The sequence below is a fragment of the Triticum urartu genome, chromosome 3 (genome assembly GCF_003073215.2).
Source record: "Triticum urartu cultivar G1812 chromosome 3, Tu2.1, whole genome shotgun sequence".
In the NCBI taxonomy this organism is placed as follows: Eukaryota; Viridiplantae; Streptophyta; class Magnoliopsida; order Poales; family Poaceae; genus Triticum; species Triticum urartu.
The window spans coordinates 305,468,042-305,474,422 of NC_053024.1; the positions used below are offsets into that span (position 1 = coordinate 305,468,042).

Here is a 6,381-nt window from a genome sequence, read left to right on the forward strand (position 1 = left end):
CTGATCCGTGCCAGGGCATCAGCTTGCTCGTTGTCGGCCCATGGCACGTGAAGGAATTCGCACCCGTCAAAGTATCCGCTGATCTGCTAGACGAGGAAGCGGTAGCTCGCCATGTTTGCATCCTTGGCGTCCCAGTCGCCAGATAACTGCTGGACCACCAAGTCCGAGTCGCCGTAGCATAGAATCCGGTGGATGCCAATCTCCTTGGCCAGTCATAGTCCGTGTTGGAGGCGGAAAAGTGAATTTGCAGCGTGTATCTGAGCTTGGCGCCTGTGGGAGAGGTGAGGACGATGCCGGCTCCCAAGCCGGTGTGCATATTTGAGCCATCAAAGTGCATCCGCCAATGAGTGGAGTCCGGAGCTTGCGGCAGGTACTGGGTCTCGGCCCAGTCGAAGAGATAGTCGGCCATTGCTTGGGACTTAATGGCGGTGCATGGCTGGTAGAAGATGGTGTAAGGGGCCAGCTCAATGGCCCATTCGGACACCCGGCCCAATGCATCTCTGTTGCCTATGATCTCAGCAAGCGGGCTAGTGCAAACGACCGTGATGGAGTGCTCTTGGAAATATTGCTTGAGCTTCTTGGCGGCAAAGTACACGCCGTAGCACATCTTCTCGTAGTGGGGGTAATTCTGTTTGGAGGCCGAAGGCACCTCACTCAAGTAGTACACGGGCCTCTGGACCGGCTGTGCCCTGTCGTCTTCTGGTTGCTCTACCACAATGACAGTGCTGACCACCTGGCTAGTGGCGGCGATGTAGAGGAACATGGGCTCCTTAGTAGCCGGAGCCGCCAGGACAGGCGGCATAGTCAGCATTTTCTTGAGATGGAGGAAGGCCTCGTTCGCCTTGTCGTTCCACTCGAAGTGAGTGGTTTTCTTCATTAACTTTTATAGGGGAAGAGCCTTCTCGCCCAACCGGCTGATGAAGCGGCTGATGGATGCTAAGCAACCGGTGAACTTTTGGACGTCTTGCAGTGGGTGGACCTCTTCATCCACTCAATGGCCTTGATCTTCACAGGGTTGCATTCGATGCCGCGTTCTGGTACAAGAAAGCCAAGGAGCTGGCCGAATGGGACTCCCAAGACGCATTTCTCTGGGTTGTGCTTGATTTGAAAACAGCGCAGATTGTCAAAAGTTTCCTTGAGATATTCCAGGAGGGTGCCATGTTTCTCCATCTTCACCACAATGTCATCTACGTAGACGTGGGCATTTTTGCCGAGTTGCTTGAGAAGGCACTTATGCATGCAACGCTGAAAATTGGCGCCGCCATTTCTCAAGCCGAATGTCATGGTCAGGTAGTAGAAGGCTCCGAATGGTGTGGTGAAAGCGGTCTTCAGCCGATCAGCCGGATTCAGCTTGATTTCATGGTAGCCGGAGTAGGCATCATGGAAAGACAGCAACTCGCATCCAGCTGTGGAGTCTATCACTTGATCAATCCGTGGCAGAGCATATGGATCTTTGGGGCAGGCTTTGTTGAGGCTGGTGTAGTCAAAACACATGTTCCACTTGTTATTCTTCTTCAGTACAAGTACTGGGTTGGCAAGCCATTCTGGAAAGAACACTTCCACAATGAAGTCAGCTGCTAGGAATCGGGCTATCTCTTCACCAACAATTCTTTTTTTTTCTTCTGACAGGCGGCGGAGGGGCTGCTTGACTGGTTTTGCATCTGATCTGACATGTAGCTTGTGCTCGGCAAAATCATGCGAAGATGTCCTGATTCTCACGGAGGAAATCGACGAGCTCGCTTTCCTATTTGCTTTCAACGTTGGCCTCTATGACAGCGTGCCTCTCCGGGTGCTCCGGGTCCAAGGGAATCTTCTTTGGTTCTTTAGTCGGCTGGAAGGAACCCTGGGGCTTCGACTCCTTGGGAATTGGCGACAGGTCCGGCTGCTTGCTGGCCATAGCCACAACCCGGTCCAGGAGCTTCTTCTCGGTAGCAATCACAAGGGGCTCGGCCAGGCGGCTGCTAGCAGTAGCATAGGCGGCTGACTTCTTGTAGTCGCCGGCTATAGTGATAATGCCCTTGGTTCCCGGCATCTTCATTTTGAGATAGGCATAGTGCGGCGCCGCCATGAACTAGGCTAGAGTTGGTCGGCCTAGGAGCGCGTGGTAAGGGCTCTCCACACTACTAGGAAATAGCTTATAGATAGACGCTTATTAATAGCGCGTTATATTGACCCACGCTACTGCTAATTACTAGCAGCACGCCACATTAACCCCTCGCTACTAGTAAATATTTACTAGTAGCGCATGGCAAAAAACACGTTATTAGTAAATATCTCCTGCAGACCGGACATAGCAGTAGCGTGAGTGGTAAAATCAACGCTACTACTAAGCCAGTAGAGATACCCCACGCTACTAACGAGCGTGTCCACCGCGGCACCCCACGCACGCCCCCTCCCCCTACCGTCTCTATCACGAATCCGTAAAACTCTCTCTCTCTCTCTCTCTCCCCCTCTCTCTCTCGTGACCCTCAGCCCCACCCCCTCGGTCGACCTCCTCTCCCCACAATCTCCTCACCGCCGCCACCACCCACGCCGGCCGGTTCCAGCGAGCTTTGGCCGTGCGCAACACGCCCCCAAGATCCTCAAGCTCCGCCCCCTCCGTCAGATCCGTTCCTCAAGGCATGCACCTTTGCCCATACCATCCTCGCCCCCCTCCTCCTGCTCCGCGCGCTGCAGCTCTCGCCCCCCGCGGATGGCCTCCGCCCTCTCCGCGCCGGCGGCCTCCGCTGTCGCGGCCGCCCGGTGCAAGGCACGGGCCCGCTTCTCCACACCTGCCTATCGGTGCTCCTTGTTTTTGTGCAGTGGAGGATTCTGAACCTTTTTATGCCGTGGGCGCAGGTGTTCAGAGGAGGAAGGCAGGATGGGAGGGCCGGGTGTTGCGTCTAGGTAGCGAGGAAGGTGACTGATTTTTGGACTTGTGGATCCCGCATTTGATTTGTGGATTGGTTCGGTTCTGTAACGCGACTGTGCTAGATTGGTTCTAGGTCCTATCATAGGTGTTCCTATGTGTACGATTCAATAGGCTCTGCTAGTGGTTTAGTATTAATATATGTACAACAATGTTCAGAATGGACTAAGCAAGTGCATAGTCTGCACCGTGATTGGAAATCATGCATGATGCTTCAAGCTTTTAGAATAACAACGGTTCATGGAGTAATATGCTTTGGACTGCTGGTGTGCCTCCTGGGATTCAGCTTTTTTGTGGCCTCGTAACTTGCTTCCTAGACTAGCAATTCAGGACTGCTAGCAGTTTGCTTGCGGTGTTCTTGATTCAGGACTGTGATTTCCAATTGTGCATGATGCCACAAGCTTTTAGAACCATAGTGAGTCAGGCGGAATCTTAGCTGGGCTGCTGGTGTCTCCTAGGATTCAGACTGAGCATGACTCAGAAAAGCATATCGACAGCTGGTCATCTATTGTTTGGACTAAAGAATCATCAAGTCGTCCTGATATATGTTTTAGTGATAACATAATAAATAGATGGATTGCCTCTACAAGAGATTTTATCTGTAGAAAAAAGCATATAGGCTGCCTGTTCATTTATTGTTTGAACTATCCTGGTGTCCCAATAAGTTTGGATGTTAGATGGATACATTCTTCTGTCTGCTTCTTCTAGAATTAGTGTGTTACCAAGATTCCAAAACTAGTTATGCACTGTCTAGATTCAACATAGCTTCATGTAATTTTTTTAAGATTCACCACATGTTCTGCTGGAACAAGGTGAGATCCTTTTTGAGCAACCATTTCATTTGAACACACATCATGTTTTTCTGAATATAACTCAACATCTGAAGTAGCCATGGTGTATATATTTTAAAATTGGAAGTCAGCACCTCCCCTTTTGATTGTTATGGACCTTCTTATAAGAATTACAAGGGATTTTCTTAAATACTCCAAAGGAAAGACTGAATCGATTCTTTATGTACATTTGTAGAAATAAAACAGAATAAATATAAGACGTTTTTGCACTTGTAAAATCTATATGCATTCTTATATAACTATTCTCTGCACTTTTCGTAGCCACCGAAGCACCATAACTGCTCTCTTTGTAAGTACTAATGTAGACTAGCATTCTCAAGAGGGTGAGTGCCACCGAAGCACCAGAACTATATGCATTCTTATATAACCAGCCTACACCCCTGTATTTGGTTCTCTTCTCCCTAATGCTATTGTAATATAAGCAATCAAATCATGTCACTGCCTCTATAACTGCGGCCGAGTTACCTGAATAAACCTCCATACCATATTATCTTCTTACAATCGTCGGTACTCTGAATTTGTGTGCGTCGAATTTGGAGCAAACTTCTGAAGTCATAGTGTAGGCCTTTTGAATTCAACTTTGCTGTTTCTTGCTCAGAGTAAATCATTGTTGTTCGGTAGTAAATCTACCCGTACATTCTTGTCAATTCACGTGTCATTGTAGACATGTTATAGGAGGTTCAGCTGTTCTTGCTTTTGTCAGTACTATGAATTTCTACGGTCGATACTCTGAAGTCGTGCGAAAATGGACAGATTTGAAGCAAACTTTTGAATTCATAGCATAACCCTTTATTTATTTTTGCTGAATTAGAACTGTAAACTCAGCATGCATATAGAAATGCTACAGCATGCTCAACCAAATGTGTTAGTTATTGAGTCATTGGGTTGGGTTTATACAAAAACCTGTTGCAAGTGCATGGAAAATGTGGCACTTACCATTCCGGAATACTACCCGTTTTCTTAGTGATCGAAGTGTCTCTGTTGAATACTTATAAACTGAACAGTTTCATTCAGAATTCTGACACTTAGTGTAGCATTGTAGCTTTATTTTTACATGGTCAAACTACCTTCTGTATGCAGTATGCAACAACACTACGTTGTATATCTTCAGTAGTAAATGTATCGTCTTAAGAGTGTACTGAAGCTAGATTATTTTGTAGCTCATTTTTAGGCTCTCTCCATGCTTAATATAAACTATGCAAATCAATGTTTACATTGAGCATAACTCTACTGCTATTCTTATTGTTCAATGTACATCGATGGTGCTGCTGGACTTGTGCTAGTCAGAGGGGAGAAAGCTAAGAACCTTGGCCTTTAAGTTCTTGCAAGGATCAAAGGGTATGCTGATGCTGCTCAGGTAAATCTTACATGCCTGGTCACTAATAATTGTTGGTGAAACAAATGTCATTTGAGAAATCTCGGTCCATTTTTCTTGTTAATGAAGACTTTTACCAATATTATCCTTTCCCGTGCCTCAAAACTATCAACCAGGCCCAAAGAATGATCTTTTTCTTTTGGATTGATGGTTATTTTTTCTTGTTATTATGCATTACTATTGATTCATGTGCATGTGCTAAAAAGAGAGAAAATACCCTACTGGATGCGGATGAGGATGCCAACTAACAAGTTTTCACTTTCCGACATGGGCGCAGGGGCGATCGACGTGGACTACCGTGGCCTGGTGGGCATCGTGCTCTTCAACCACTTGGAGGTGGATTTCATCGTGACGCAGGAGGTCGCCGAGGTAGAGGACCACGACGCTACCGTCCGCCGGGAGGGACTACTTGGATCCACCGACGTTTCAACTCCGAAACTTGGTAGATACATCTAGGGAAGTGGTCTAGTTGTTTGCATCTGATGTTAAATGGGGTCTTGAGATCTCGAGTTGAGATGTTCAATGTTGTATCCACGAATGTTGCAAGTGCTAAGATGGTTCTGTGAACTTAGTTTATTTGCATTGGACGTGTCTTGATTTCCATCCATGAATATTGCATCTGACTTTTTTTGGTTAGTTAGTTGTAGCCTGGGGGAAAGATGTGGTCCTACTAGTACTTGGATAGTAGTAGCATAGGTGTAAATGGGGTGCTACTAGTAGTTAGATAGTAGTAGCGTAGGTTTGGAATAGTGGTAGCGTGGGTGGCACCGCGCTACTACTAACTTTTTTAGCTGTAGCGCGGGGTAAAAAACGCGGTACTGCTAAAAGTCAGCTGTAGCGTTGTAGTAGTAGCGCGGGAACCCATGCTACTGATATGGAAAAAATCTACGCTATTGGTAGTATTTTTCCTAGTAGTGCCAAGTCAACCAGCTCAAACCAAATTGGCTCGTGGCGGAAGTGACCTTTGTCTCTGAAGAGGACATCTATCTTGACCTTGCCGATTGGCGAGCAGGAAATGCCAGGTACAACACCATGGAAGACAGTCCGACTGGGCTGGAGTTGTCTTTCTCTAATGTGTAGTTTCTCCATGGTGTCGCGGTAGAGGATGTTGATGCTGCTACCGCCGTCTATCAGGACATGGGAGAAACGGGAAGCTCGCCTATCTATTGAAAAGGTGGCATCCAGCACCAGGGCATAGGAACCCGGAGAAGGCATCACCTCCCGGTGGTCGGCACGGCTCCAGTTGA

General features: G+C 47.4%; 1 long non-coding RNA gene across 1 annotated transcript; it reads left to right on the forward strand.

Moving 5' to 3' along the window:
- The first annotated feature begins 2,833 nt into the window (after positions 1-2,833).
- On the forward strand, positions 2,834-5,735 carry LOC125543880. The gene is made up of 3 exons (XR_007298978.1): positions 2,834-2,898; positions 5,047-5,116; positions 5,412-5,735. It is a non-coding gene; the product is annotated as an uncharacterized LOC125543880 (long non-coding RNA).
- The last annotated feature ends 646 nt before the right edge of the window (positions 5,736-6,381 follow it).